The 13,452-nt window shown below is 40.4% G+C and overlaps 1 pseudogene; it reads left to right on the top strand.

Moving 5' to 3' along the window:
• Positions 1 to 723: 723 nt before the first annotated feature.
• Positions 724 to 1,259, top strand: Gm14071 (annotated as a pseudogene).
• Positions 1,260 to 13,452: the final 12,193 nt, after the last annotated feature.

The raw sequence follows: 13,452 nt of genomic DNA, 5'->3' as shown, positions 1-13,452 counted from the left end.
CTCAAACTCACAGAGATCTATCTTCCTCTGCTTCCTGTGTGCTGAGAGTAAAATGCATGCTACTAAGTCCTGCTGTGTTTTATGTACCATGAGCATCCGGTGCCTCCCGAGGCCAGAAGATGGTATTGGAACCCCTGGCACTGGAGTTAAGATTAATGGTATGTTAGTTCTCTCTCTCTCTCTCTCTCTCTCTCTCTCTCTCTCTCTCTCTCTCTCTGTCTGTCTCTCTCTCTCTCTCTCTCTCTCTCTCTCTCTCTCTCTCTCTCTCTCCTTTTTACCCATGGGCTGGAACTTGAACCTGGGTCCTCTGAAGAGCATCCAGTATTCTTAAACTCTGAGTCATCTTTCCAGCTCCAGAGGCAATTAAAAAAAAAGTTCATGGGAGGAATTTACATTTTTACTTATTATAAGTGAGAATACTTACTTAACTATAAAGTACTATACTTTATACAACTTCATAATATTTATAAGTACTTTATAATACTGTAAAGTACTGTACATTAAACTATAATTATAGTAAACTCTTACTATAAAGTAAAAGCACTATAAAACTTACATTTTAAACTTACTATAGAGCTTCAGTAATTAGGGCATGGTGGAATTGGCACAGAGGCATATATACAAATAGAAAATACAAGTTCAAGCCCAGCGTCCAGTAGTCAAAGCCAGTTGTCAACCCAATCCTGTCCAGTTGTCCTTTGTTTCTTCTTTTTCTCTTTCAACATGATAGATGCCTCTGTGTCCTGCACCAAGGACTTCTTGGCTGGTGGAGTGGCTGTGGCTATCTCCAAGATGGCAGTAGTACCCACCGAGAGGGTCAAGCTGCTGCTGCAGATTCATCATGTCAGCAAGCAAATCATGGCGGATAAGGAATACAAGGGCATTATCGATTGCATGGTTCATATCAGCAAGGAACAGGGAGTCCTGTCCTTCTGCCATGGTAACCTGGCCAATGCCATCAAATACTTCCTCACCCAGGTTCTCAACTTTGCCTTCCAAGATAAACACAACCATATCTCACTGGGTGAGCTGGACAAGAAGAGCAGTTTGGGTGCTAGTTTGCAGGGAACCTGGCATCAAGTGGTGCTGCTGGGGCCACATTGTTGTGCTTTGTGTACCCGCTTGATTTTGTCCGTACCCATCTAGCAGCTGATGTGGGCAAAGCTGGAGCTGAAAGCAAAATCAAAGGCCTTTGTGACTGGCTAGTTAAGATCTACAAATCATGTGGCATCAGCATCACCACATGTATCCTTCTTTAAAAGGGGGCATTTATTTTGAGATGATTTTGCTATGTGTTTCAGGCTATCCTTGAACTAAAGATCTTACAGCTCCAGTACCTTGAGAGCTGGTTTGTATCTTGTAGTGGTCCAAATGTGAATGTTACTTATAGGATCATACAGTTGAATACTTGGTTCCCGGATAGTGGAGTTGCTTGAGGAGAATTAGAAAGTGTGGACTTATTGGAGGAGGTGTGTACTGAGGAGTTGGCTCTGTGGTTTTAAAACCCAAGACTATTTGCAGTTAGCTCTCCTTCTATGTCTAATGCTCATATGGAAGGAAGTCTGTTCACTCCTACTTGCTCCAGAGCCACGCCTGCTTGCTGCCATGCTATTGACTAGGATGGTCATGTACTGAGCCTGAGCCTCTGAAAGTCTAAGCCCCAATATTGTCTTTATTCCATAAGTTGCCTTGGTCATGGTGTTCTGACACAGCAATAGAAAAATAATTAAGACACACCTTCATGCTCAGCATAAAAAAGAAAAGAAAAAGCATTGTACCTACAATGAAAAGCTACTCAGCCCTCCCTTCTCTTCCTCCCAGAATTGGTGTATACATTAGGGCAGCATTCTTATACCTTGTCCCTCTGTATACACAGTCTTGCCCAATGAATGACTTATTGACTCCTTTCTAATTCTGAAAACATGGACATGAATAGCCTCACAACTAACATCCTTCTCAAGTCACTTTCCTCAGGATATCCCACTCTTGTATGTAGGTGTTTTATCCTCACAGGCAAGCTTTATCAAAGAGCATATAAAATGGATGTAGGTGCCTCTGTGGTTGGATCTCTATGGCTGCCGGTCCAAGGGCACAGTTTGAAGTAGACAAGCAGGGACCTGAGCCTGCCTGGGTCAGGCTGATGCTGTTTGATGCTGCTTAGCCTGAAACAAACTAAACTTCTTTGAAGTCAACAGGCCCAGACAGAAGAGGCACTTTCTCAAGTTGTTAGTCTGGGAAGGTCTCAGAGCATAGGGCTCCAGTATTGACTTCAGTTGCCAGAGCCAGGGTAGGTTCTCAAGTGTTATTTTATCTTACCTCCTCCTGCAGCAAGGAGGGCAGTTAGTTGGTGGTTTCCTGGCCTTTGCTTAGCAGAAGCTCTACCACACTGCTGCTCTTTTAGCAGCCACAGCAGGGTTTCTGACCACTGAGTCCTAGGCAGGTAGCAGTGCCTTAGGCTTTTTCACAAAACAGGCCTAGAATTCTGGTCCAGGGTTGTAGATTGCTGGCAAGAGCAGTGTGCTCCAAGAAGATGACTTTTACCAGGTCCAGAGGATAGATCGCCTTAGCCTAAACTGGTTACAACATCCCTGCTCTGCTTGCTGTTTAGGGACAGGAAACAAACTCCATGCTGGTTGTTGAGTTCTAAGCCCATGTTTGCTGGGAATGCAGAGGGATAACCAGGTGAGATATGTTTTAATCTCTACAAAACTCCTCCTGGAAGACAAGTTACCTTTACGCATGCTTCTCTGAGCCACCATAGGCCTGTTTTATCCAGGATGGAAGGTTCTCCTGGCACAAAGATTGCCCGTGAAAAGTCAGGTTTTTCCCTGGATGATTCTTAGCTGGAATCTCCTCAACCCACCTTTAAGAGCTTCAGGTTTACTGTCTTTTTCTGCGAGATTTCTGTTGTTGTGGATTTTGTGCCCTTGAGCTAGAAGCACCTGTGCATATAGTGTAGAGAAGAAGATAGTGTCATCCTTGGCTTTGGACCAAAAAAGGAAGCATAGCTCCTTCGGAGATGTCACAAACTGCTGTCAGCACAGACACCTTGGAAGCTACTAGAACTCAGTGAAACCACTGTAATTTACTTACTGCTGGCAGTCTCAGTGGTGTATCAGTGCAGAGCTAAAAGGGGGAAAGTAGAAGGGAGATTCAGTAGGAGCTCATAACGTGGAAATACAGACATGGCTAAGCTTATGCTGCCACCTTGTGGCTCAGTCTGAAAAAGGTGCTTCAGGAGGGTGAATGGACAGATGAGCAGCATAAAGGAACTGGTGAAGGCTTGATGCCCCAGTGAAGAGGAATGCTAAGGTGGTGAGGTGTGAGTGGGTAGGTGGATGGGTGGGGCACCCTCATAGAAGCAGGGGGAGGGGGAATGGAGTAGGGGATTTGCAGAGGGGAAACCAGGAAAGGGGATAACATTTGAAATGTAAATAAATAAAATATCCAATTAAATTTTTTTCTCTACTTTTTTCTTCATTCTTTTTAAATTTGATGTTGAAGTTCTTTAATTGTTTTTCAGACATAGCTATCAAAGTGATATTACTTTAGCTCTACTGGTTGTCGATAATTCATTTATGGCTCATAAAAATCATTAATGAATAATTTTGCTTCCGATTAATATTCATAAGCCTTTCAATGAAAACAAAGGGGCAAGAACTTTCCATTTGATACTAAAACCACCCTAGGAAGGTGCTTTTGTTCTCAAGGAGACAAGAAGGTCATGGGGTTTGACTCCTACTTCCAAAACCCATCCCTTTCTTTTGCTTCCAACAGTAGAGATTGCTCGCCTAGAATCGCCCTTTGCAGCTCTTTTCCTCCCTTTCTTACACTCCCCTCTCCTATAAGTGGGTTGCCAAGAAATTCTCATGTTTGTTGCCATGGTTCTCCTTAAAACACTATTCTCTATAAAATGAGTTGGTGCACCTTATTCTACCATTTCAGGCACATTAGCATCACCATAGACAATAGCCTAGGAACACAGATAGCCATTTGGGATTTAAAGGCAATGCCAGAGAGCAAAGAAATATAAAGAAGGAGGACTTTAAAGGCAAGCAAACTAGTATTTCTTTAACTAACCAAACAAAGGCAATGCTGCCTGGCAGCCTAGGATCTCTGGACATCTGACTGCACAGCCCGTGTAATTGAAAATCCAACTGAAGGAAATCAGTTGTTTGCCCAGCTTCCTGGGTAGATTTAGCACCAGAGTAAATGCAAATGCCACCTGAGAGTAGTTGGAAGCTGATCCTAAGACAAACAGAGGGCTATCCTCCTGCCCTTATCATTTTGAAAAAAAATAAAACCAATATCTTCATAATTCCAAAAGGAACTAGAACATTTTAATTCCAATAAACTTGAAGTTTACAATCTCACCAAACAAACGTGAAGGTCAATACAATACTGTGGATTCGGTACAAATTAATACCCATGAAATACTTATTAAAGGCCAGGAAAATAGGTATCGTTTATAAAGTATCTTGTTTAATTCTCACAGAGCTATCTTTGAAGGTGCTTTACAACTCCACCTTACACATGAGATAATTAACTTGGCTTGGGTGGCCTGCCCCTGGCTATACAGATGGCAAGGGTACGGATTGGCTCTAGGCAGGTTTGATTCTAGTTTTAAGCTCTAGCTCTATCCACAAGAGTGAACTCATTGCTTATGATAAAAGGAAGTAGTGTCTCTGAGCTCATTATTTTCAGAAATGCCCTCCTTCCTCAGTTCCCTCTGTCTACACTTGTCTCCTGCATTCCACTGAGGAAGGAGGAGGACGTGCGCTCCCACTAGCTGTGTCTGTAATCCATGTTGCTCTTATTATGGAGTTTCCTCTTCTCTTCTACTCTCCAGTGGTCTTTGTGCCACAGTGAGCCCTCTGGAGATGCCATCAGGCATCTGACAACTCTGGAGACAATGCTGGAATGTTCCACAGATCCTTTAGTGTTCTTCTGCTCCAGCCTGGATTTCAGCCTCTTCTTCCTACTCCTCCAGTGAATTTATGACCCTATATTTTATTTGCTTACTTTTTTTTTTTTTGTCACCGTTATCTTTTCTGGTAAGGTTTACCAAAGAATATGAACCAAGATGATCCTGTAACGACTAGCACATGGTTGCATGACACAGACCTCACCCATACTTAGAGATAACAAAAGAATAAGATGTAGAAAAAAAGAAAATATTATGGTTGTTTTCTCGATTTCAATATCTACTACTTGTCTGGAAATCTCCCAGCCTTTCAGCCCAGCTCCCAAGTTTTTCATGCCTTCCAGAATGTAAGAGCTACAATTCTGATCTCTGGTTCAAGCCCATGAGAAAACAAAACAAAACAATGAAACAAAAAATTACCAAACACAAAACATGGTGTAGGCCACTGGAATCTCATGGTGAGAACTCTCTGGGGATAGCTGTTGCCCTTTCCATTGTCTAAGGCAGATCATCCCTTTAGCATGTCCACAGCCTTTAGTTCACCTGTGGCGTGTCTCTCCATGTCTCTTCCATGTGATCTTCGCCCAAGGGACAGAGAAGATTTACTAAAAAATATGGTGTTGCAGAAAAAATGTAGATCTGAGTCTCAAATACACATTTCTCCTGTTGGATCCACAAGAAAGCTATGTTTAGAAAATGGCACTTTTGGTTTCAACATTACAGTGCTGTGTTGGCAAATTATTGAACCAACAAAAGGAAACAGCAAAACTTGTCTTGCAAGGACTGAGGAAGTCAAAGGGTATGTGGGCGATGATTCAAAAATTTGTCTGCCAAGTGCTTTGTGTCTTTTGTTTTCTGTGACTTTACTCATTAGCCACCAAATGTTGTTCTGTTTAGCTGTAGATATTGGGATAAATAGAAACTAAAATCACTCTGAATGCTTTACATTCATGGATTTTGTATCTCGGGTTTCCTATTTTAAAACACAGATGATTATTCTTTCCAATGCATATTTCTATGCAGATGATGTTTTATTTGTTCTTCCTGATGCAGCTTTTATTTACAGGCATAAAAGAGACAGAGAGGGATGGAGACTGGAGGAAAAATAAGGATTAAAATTAGGCTTGTTACAGAAGACACTTATAGTGACAAATAACATTCAGTTCTTGATGTGAACCATAGCAAGCCTGCCACCCCTTGAATACAGCTAGAACTTGAGATCCAGGCTGTTGAGTACCACAAATTCTTTCCTAACACCGGAGAACTCTCATTGTTGATCTTTGGTCCAGAGTACAAGGAGTTGATGGAATGTTTTACCTTCTGGGCCCTTGGGGTTGTGGCAAGCACCACTGCCATCAGAGATAAAAAAACAAACAAACAAAAAAACAAACAAAAAGTAACAAGCTCAGCATGACTTACTTAGCAATGCTGGAATAAACTTTTGGAGTCTGACCATGAGCAGTTCATTGCACACATATTTAAACACAGTACAAGTTTAGGAAAAAAAAAAAAAGGTTTCCACAGAGCAACTATCACAACAAAGCTCAAAGTTTGGTTACACCATAGTTCCTTTGTAAAGGACATGCGTTTTGCAAGGTACCTGTGACCTTTTCCACAAGAAGGACTGAGAAACAATAACTGACTGAGAAACAATAATCAGGATAAAGGTCTAGAGGGGAAACACTTGTAAGCGTAATAGTAAACCTCTTTTGCAAATGCATGAGGCTTCTTTCATAAGGATGGGTCCTATGGAGTGAGAAACAATGCTCTCAACAAGGAGGAATCAAGGGAAGCCTGGCAATAGCAAAAGATTGCAGGCTATTAAACAATATCCACTTACAACCTTCTTGGATGGAAACAGGTATACGTATGTCTTCATGGGAAGAGAAGCCTGCGTGTTTAACAGTTCTGGTTTCTCTGATGCTTATCTGTGAGCATGTGGACCTCTTGTCCTCTGTAGCTGTAATCCACCAGTTTTCAGCTAAAGCAGAAGTTCAAAATGCAGCCAGTGTTTCCTTAAGGCCATCTGCTGGGTGTGTGATTGGGATTGAATAGGCTTGAATAACGTTGGAAGCCTGTCTGTGGTGGTTTGAATAGGTATGGCACTGATAGACGCATGTGTTTGAATGCTTGGCCCATGGTGGATGGCACTATTAGTAGGTGTGTTCTTTCAGTATGTGTGGCCTTATTGGAGGAAGTGTGTCACTGAGGGGGTGAACTTTGTGGTCTGCTGTGCTCAAGCTCAGCCTAGTGTATAGGTCAGTCCTCTTCTGCTGCCTTTGGATTAAGATGTAGAACTCTTGGTGCCTCCTACCTCCTGTCTGCCTGCTTCTATGCTTCCTGCCATGATTATAGTGGATTAAACATCTAAAACTGTAAGCCAGCTACAGTTAAATGTTTTCCTGTATAAGACCTTATATATGATCATGGTGTTTCTTCATAGCTATGAATCCCTAAGTAAGACACTGTTTTTTTTTTTTTTTTTTTTTTTTGCATATGACCCTTGTCATCATGACATTAGGTAGTAGTGATGCTGCAAGGTCAGAAGATTGGAAAGAAATAAAGAGGTGGATCTTGTTATCAGAATGCCATTGCTCCAGTCTTAAGATTTTACATGTAAGCAAATTTTGTGATAACATGCGTTGACTGGAGTATGGAGGTGGTCCTTGTGCAACTCTACACTGCTGTCACTTCTCTTGAGTGAAGAATAAGAAATCACTAAGAATCTGGTAGAGGATCCTTCCAAAGGTTGTCACTATGCTGTGGTAAAGAAGCTTAATTTTGGACCACAGCAGAGTAACCACATGAGCCAGAACATCATGACAGTCATGAAAGGGTTCCAGAGTAAAGATGGATTTATAGCAGTGCCTAGAAATGGTATGGGATACAGTAGGAAAGGATAACTAATGAGCTGTACTTATAATGCTGGGTACAGATGTCAGTGTCTTCTTAAAGGAAATAGATATTCCACAGATTTCCAACAAACACTCTAAATGCTGGCTTGAAAATGTCACACCTCACCATCTTGAACAAGATGGGACAGCAGGGAATCCTCTGAAATGATTGTCACATTTTGTTTCTTGAATAAGTATGTTTACTTTGTGAAAGTTCACATAGCTGTAACTTCATGATGCATACATATTTGTGCATGTGTATAATATTTTAAAAACCTACACAAATCATCTGTACTCTACAAATGAAACACAGCACAACACACACACACACACACACACACACACACACACACGTCAGCAGGTGGGTGGTTGTGAGAAATCAAAAGACAGTTATAGAAATAATAAAAATGTTTATCATTTTCTCAGCACATTTAAGAAGATTGTTACTAAAACTGTAGGCTTGTTTCATGTGATTTCCCAGAAAAAAAATGCGTAAAAAAAATTATCTTAGAAAGAACTCAAGTGTGCAATGGCAGTGATGCCATAAGGAGATTTGGGCTTATCATCTATCTTTAGAACCATGTGACATAATGTCTCTAGATTGCATATTGAGCTGTAAGAATTTAAGAACACATTGAGAAATCATTGCACATATATTCTGCCTTTTCTGAGAAACTATTTTTCCAAACAAGTTATTTTTGCTAACATCACATATTTTATAATATTCTGAGAGACCTTCAGCCATCTGTAACTTGAGTATTCCTTAATACTAGGTTGAACTTTTCCTGAAAGATCCTAAAATTCATTAAGATATTGTGGAAAGTACATTTAATTAGAGCAAGCAGGATTCAAGCTGGAGACTGCTCTCTCTCTTGATATTTAAAGAACCCTAGGAGAACTGTAGGACTCTTTGGACCATGACAGGAAATATTGGCTCTGACTCTCCGGTAAAGTCAGACTTTGTAGGTTCAGGACTGTTGCAGGAAATATTAAAAAGTGAACTGGCACTTTCTGCACATGTGCTGGCCCCCGCTGGCTCTTTCTCTACCCACCAACTCTCTGGTGGGGCCAGAGCTCCCAAGTTCCTCTCACTGCCACAAATCGACTGTCCACCCCACGGTCAGCCATCACCCCACCCATCAACCCAGTTGAATCAAAGCTCTAGAAGTTTATAATTAATAAATTCTCAATTTACAATAAATCAATACAATAATTTTGGAACCAGTTGATAATGATAAAAGCTTTATTCAAATTATTCTAATGTTATGGTATAACTACCTGTGACTGGTTAAAGCCATGCTCGTTCATGTCTGCCTCCATTTTCCTTCCTTCCAAGAGGCTCTCTGTCTCTGCAACTCTTAGTTCCACCTCTCTTTTCCCTGTCCAATCACTGGCCTCCTTATGCCCTAATGTAATTGGACAGAGAAAAATCCCGCGACACAGGGCAAGCCCTACACAAGACTTAAGTCACTTCAGATACCAGCTGCATGCTTTGGTGATCCCAGGGAACCTGTATTGTTGTTCAGGTGGCTTTAACTTCTGAGGTTCCAGTTATTTGCTTAAGTTTTGAAAATTTATTAGACTACTACCCAGTAGCCAGTACAGTGCTATATAAAAGCAAGCATTTATGCAAGCTTCTATGAGAGAGAACCTACCAACGATTCTAACCAGAATTGATATCTATGAACCACAAAAATGACAGCAAGACACAATAATCAAGCCAGCAGTAGTGGTACACATATCTTGGTAGTAACTAACAGCTTTTGAATTAGGAACACACACACACACACACACACACACACACACACACACACACACACACACACACACGGCACAGAGGAGGAACAGTTAAATAACAGGATGCTCAAGTCTATGTCTGAGAGCATCCCAAGTCGGACACTTACGGATCCACAGGATAATAATCTTCACTTCTGTGATGTATTTTCATAACCTAGGAAAACTCACCTGAGCTTAGTTTAGTTTTCAACTGAGGCTTCACTATGTAGGCACATTTCATTTGATTGACCATTATTTGCAATTGAGCTTCAACTCCACACATTCTCCCCTCCTAAGAGATTTAGTTGGTACTGTGTTGTCCATTGAACTGTCATGAACTGTAAGTTACCTGGGGGTGGGAATAAATGGTTTCATTTCTATAAGGAAATTCCAAAGGGTTTTTTTTTTCCATTCTCTTCAGGAAATAGAGACAGAGCAGACACATTTTTATGAATAACAAACTGTCTATCTAATGTTGGTGTGAAGATTCTGCCACATGAAGAAATACAGCATGTAGGATGCTATACATGCTTTTCAGTTTACACAGAGAAATGAGAAATATAAGTCTGCAGCCTGAATGAAGCTACATCATCCAAGTAGGCAGAGTTTCTCCAGAATGTTCAGCTGTCCTCTGCCAGCTAGAGTTTCGTAGTCTGTCTTCAAAATAATGGATCCACACAATGTCTCAGTAGAGGGATTGGCTCCTTGAAACCTGAGGGTCTGGGCAACATTTTTTTCCTGTTCACTGATGCTGAGTTTCTGCAAGACTCTAAGAGGACAGTGCCAATGCTTTGCTCATCCCCATCCCTATACACACTGATATCTTGGATGTTGCTATATCTCAGAGAAGATGAAAAGACACATGGAGTAAAAAAACCTTTCACCACTGCTGGGTGAGAAACATTTTTTTAAAGCTCTCAATATTATGAACCATGTTTATAGTCAAGCATATGCCTTAATTTACTTGCAACCTATGTACAAAAAGAATTCTGTTGACTTTCTTTGATCGATGTCTTATCAGCCTGAATATTTGTATAATGTACCTCCCAAACCACCTTATGATCTCATTAAAGTTCTTTAGATAAAAATAAGTATATCAAAACATTTCACTTAATCTCTTAAAACTTCTAACAATGTAACTTCAAAAGTTATCAAGATCATACATTGTTATTGACATTTAAATGTTAAATCTCTGGAGAAGAGCACATGACCACCATTCTTGGGTGTACATAACTATCATTTTATCATTTATATATTATTTAGTATCATATATTACTTATTGTCATTGATTATTTATCATTAATAACGTATTAGTCTCTTGATCCCTTTATTAATAACCTTGCCTAAATTCATATTAAAATATGTTGTTGATGAACTAAACATTGCTTCATACTGACACACCTGAAATTCTTTTCTGGAGAGTTAATTTAAGAATCTCAACTTTACTGGAGTAGAAAATCTTTGGGCTGCTACAGACAATGACACTTTTGTCTATTAGGACATTTCCATAGTTGTTTTTATAAAACTGTGCTAATCTAGTAGACACAGAAGGTGCCTGTTCAAGGAAGGACTCAATGTTTTCTGTGGTGAAGAGCTACTCCACACTTCGAAGGATGCCCCAAGTGAGTCTACTTTGAAGTTTCTATAGACTTAAAATATTTAATACTATGATCCAGAAAAATTGATGACTCCTCTGGCTTATAAATTAGCAGGTTGTTATGCCTCCTTTTCATTTCTGATTTTGTTAATTTGAATACTGTCTCTGTGCCCTTTAGTTAGTTTGGCTAAGAGTTTAATCTCTCTTATTGATTTTCTCAAAGAACCAGATTTTGGTTTTGTTGATTTTTTTGTATACTTCTCTTTGTTTCTGTTTGGTTGATTTTAGCCCTGAGTTTAACTATTTCCTGCCATCTACTCCTCTTGGGTGTGTTTGCTTCTTTTTGTTCTACGGCTTTCAGGTGTGCTGTTAAGTTGCTAGTGTAGAATCTCTCCAGTTTCTTTATGAGGGCACTTAGTGCTATGAATTTTCCTCTTAGCACTGCTTTCATTGTGTCCCATAAGTTTGGGTATACTGTGTCATCATTTTCATTGAACTCCAGGAAGTCTTTAATTTCTTTATTTCTTCCCTGACAAAGTTATCATTGAGTAGAGAGTTGTTCAGTTTCTATGGGAATATGGGTTTTCTGTTGTTTTGTTGTCATTGAAGTCTAGCCTTAGTTTGTGGTGATCTGATAGGATTCATGGGATTATTTCAATCTTCTTGTATCTGTTGAGGCTTGTTTTGGCCCTCCGAGAGGTCCAACAAGCAGCTGACTGAGACAAAGGCAGATTCTTACACCCAACCAATGGACCCAAGTCAGGGACCCCTATGGTTGAATAAGGGAAAGGCTGGAAGAAGTTGAGGAGGAGGGGGACACCATAGGAAGACCAACAGTCTCAACTAACCTAGACCCCTGAGATCTCTTAGACACTGAGCCACCAACTGGGCAGCATAAACTTGATGGAATGCACTGAAATCCCTAATGAGCACCATTAGTGGGAGGGTGATTCAGCTTGATTCCAGCTCCCATCAGCAGAGAAGGCTGGTGGGGACAAGGCTGATTAGGATTTGAAGATTGTTCCAGGAGTACAAGTGGAATGCCCATTGATGGTTGGTATGGACAGAAGGATTTTAGCTCAGTTTCTTTGGTTACAGATTTTTAGATTATAAATCTTCAGATGCACAGCTTAGTCTCCATGTGGGTCTCCAACAACTGGAGTGGGGCATCTCCCTAAAGCTATAGTCTGGCTGTGGTATAAGTTCCCCAACAGGGCTACCTTGTCTTGCTTCAGTGGGAGAGGATGCACCTAATCTGGCAGAGACTTGATGTGCCACTGTGGGAGGATATTAGTGGCGGGGCACATTCTCAGAGGAGAAGAGGACGTAGATGGGGGAGGGATTCTGTGAGGGGGGACTGGGAGAGGACAGCATTTGGGATGTAACTAAACTAAATATTAATTCTTTAAAAAGTAAAACATAGCAGGTTTCTCTTGGAGGAGGGGGGGAGACCTGTGTTGACTTGTACTAAAGGTTTTCTAATCTGTCATTTATGCTCTGGGTGTTCCCCTGTTAATCAAAATTAAACATAGTAAACACTTTCCAGAAGAGAATAAAAGAAAATAAATGAAAACTGGGGTAAATTATGACTTGAGGTTAAAAATAATGCTATCGATTTGAATTATTCATAAAATAAGAGAAAGTATAAGTGCTTAGAGACATCAGTTTATTGCAAAGTTATAATGTTAAGAGAAGAGAAGAATTGAGAGGTAGAGACAAAGGAATTTTCCATACCTTCATCTTTAGTTCAGCTGTCCCTTGTAGTCTTTGACAGTTAAATGTGCCTTGAGAGATGGGGAGATGTTCAGTTCTATTTCTTGAATTGCTACATGCAACGTTACCAGTTAGTCTTTTTTGTTTTAATAAAAAAATGTGTATAGATAGTTTGCATGCATGTATGCCTGTGCATGACGTATGTGCCTGGTGCTCACAGAGGCCAGAAGAGGGATTTAGAGCCACTGAAACTACAGTTATAGATGATTGTAAACAGTTAACGTTGGTGGTAATCAAACCTCTCAAAGAGCAGCAAGTACTCTTAACCCATGAGCTATTTCTCCAGGCTCCCTATCAATGAATTATTTTTAAAGCCTGTTCGGAATATTTCTGCTGACTTTTCAACTCCCAGCTTTTTGACCTCTTCCTCTTGCTTTGACTTTGTCATCTTCTCTTCCTATCCATCTCAGTGTTTTTGATTTGTTTATTGAACTGTATTTCAGTCAACGAATATATCTCTTCACACCATCTATCTTTATATAGACAAA

The sequence above is a fragment of the Mus musculus genome, chromosome 2 (assembly GCF_000001635.26).
Source record: "Mus musculus strain C57BL/6J chromosome 2, GRCm38.p6 C57BL/6J".
In the NCBI taxonomy this organism is placed as follows: domain Eukaryota; kingdom Metazoa; phylum Chordata; class Mammalia; order Rodentia; family Muridae; genus Mus; species Mus musculus.
Note: the sequence above shows the minus strand (reverse complement) of the source record. Positions and strands in the feature narration are given on the sequence as shown.